At 45.2% G+C, this 2332-nt stretch overlaps 1 pseudogene; it reads left to right on the top strand.

Moving 5' to 3' along the window:
* The first annotated feature begins 251 nt into the window (after positions 1 to 251).
* Positions 252 to 2326, top strand: LOC119308238 (annotated as a pseudogene).
* Positions 2327 to 2332: the final 6 nt, after the last annotated feature.

The raw sequence follows: 2332 nt of genomic DNA, 5'->3' as shown, positions 1-2332 counted from the left end.
AGCCTGGGCCAGCCGCATACAACGACACTGTTGAAACTCGATGTATTCAACTCCGTATTGTTTGCTAATTAAATTTGGCCCAGATCCCCATGCTCCACCGAACGATTGGGATACCAAGCGCGTCGCTCGTGACCCAAAACGCCGTACTCGTGTAAGAACGTGATGAGCCTAGGCCAGCCGCATACAACGACACTGTTGAAACTCGATGTATTCAACTCCGTATTGTTTGCTAATTAAATTTGGCCCAGATCCCCATGCTCCACCGAACGAGTGGGATACCGAGCGCGTCGCTCGTGACCCAAAACGTCGTACTCGTGTAAAGAAACCTTACCCTAAGAAAGCTAATCAATTTTAGGCGAAGGTGATCTAGTTTTACCAGATGGATGGTGATGTGGGGAAATAGATATTTCAAGGACCATGTGGGTGTGATGATGATGATGATTACTCCCTCCTTTCCTAAATATTTGTCTTTTTAGAGATTTCAAATGGACTACCACATATAGATGTATATAGACATATTTTAGAGTGTAAATTCATTCACTTTGCTCCGTATTTAGTCCCTTGTTGAAATTCTAGAAAGACAAATATTTAGGAATGGAGGGAGTATTTGTTTACACAGTCAGCAACGAGCCAGAGTAGTGGAGGCAAACAAAGAAAGCGGCCAGGGCCAGGGGGTCCCGTCCGTGCAATGATGCGCACACACTACCGGTGGAGTGGAGTAAAAGAGCAGCCCACATTGCAGCTTTGCCCCCGCCACGCATAAACCTCCACAGCTGACACCGAAAGCACTGGATCTGGGAAGAATGGCTCCAAGATTGCTCGTCGTTCTTCCAGTGGTGCTACTTGGTTTGGCCTTCCAGGCCATTCTCCGGCCACCACATACAAAGGCTCGGCGGGTGGACCTCCTGTGACATCTCCCAGGATCAAGCTCAGGGATGGGAGGTACCTCGCATACCGGGAAGACGGTGTGCAGAGGGACAAGGCCAAGTACAAGATCATCACAGTGCATGCATTTGATAGCACCAAGGACTTCCCCTCACCTGTTTCCAAGGTACAAGCACAGAGCACAATTATAATCAGATTGAAATTTATACAAGTGAGACATTGGTTTATCTCTCGATATTTTCCCTAAAGATTGATTTCTGTTTTCGCCATTATCAGGAGCTCGTGGAAGAACTGGAAATTTACCTACTTGCATTTGATAGAGCAGGGTACGGGGAAAGTGACCCAAACCCCGGTCGGAGTGTCAAAAGTGAAGCCTTGGATATAGAGGAGCTCGCCGACCAGCTGGAGCTTGGACAGAAGTTCCATGTCTTGGGTGTCTCCATGGGAGGATACACAGTTTGGGGTTGCCTCCAGTATATACCTCACAGGCAAAGGAAAAAACTCCAGCCATATGTATCTTCATGAAATATGAAACTCTTCAGAGTTGTAAAAGCTACAATATGCTATCGATGCAGGCTCGCAGGAGCCGCGCTAGTAGTACCAGTTATCAATTACTGGTGGCCTTCGTTCCCGCCAGAGGTGTCCAGGCAGGCTTTCAAGAAGCTCATTGTACCAGAGCAGAGGACCCTCTGGATCGCACACAATGCGCCTTACTTTTTATACTTGTGGATGACCCAGAAATGGCTCCCTTCTTCTGCGACAGCCATGCATCATCCTGAAATATTTAGCGACCATGATATGGAGGTGATTCAGAAAATGATGGCAATGTCGAGAACCATTGAGGTAAATCAAATCACAATTATGCCTTGGTTATAAATGTCACAAATACTTCAACCACGTGAAATTCTGCTTATGGAACACTTGAAATACAGATATACAAGTGCAACACTAGACTCCTTTCTGCGACGAACACTAAAATCCTAGGAGTTGCTGTTTCCTTGCTATGCCCACCGTAGAGAACAATAATAGTATATAATATAAATGTAATTCAGGAAATATACACTAACTACCCCTTGTTCAGATTTGTTGATAATGCTAATTTGGCCTTCCTTTTCTAGAATAAATCAAGGCAGCAAGGAATTTATGAATCAATCCATCGAGATTTACTTGTTGCTTTTGGGAATTGGGAGTTCGATCCAATGAATATTACAAATCCATTTCCTACAAATGAGGGTTCTGTACACATCTGGCAAGGATATGAAGATAGGTTGGTGCTGGTTGAGCTGCAGCGGTACCTTTCAAAGAAGCTTCCATGGATCCAGTATCATGAAGTCCAAGAAGGTGGACATATGTTCATGCTGGTGGACGGATGGACCGATAAAATTATCAAGGCACTCTTGGTAGGAGAAGAGGCATCACCTATGTGACTAAAGATTCATCTTCGAGC

This window comes from Triticum dicoccoides, chromosome 5B (assembly GCF_002162155.2).
Source record: "Triticum dicoccoides isolate Atlit2015 ecotype Zavitan chromosome 5B, WEW_v2.0, whole genome shotgun sequence".
Lineage (NCBI taxonomy): Eukaryota > Viridiplantae > Streptophyta > Magnoliopsida > Poales > Poaceae > Triticum > Triticum dicoccoides.
Note: the sequence above shows the minus strand (reverse complement) of the source record. Positions and strands in the feature narration are given on the sequence as shown.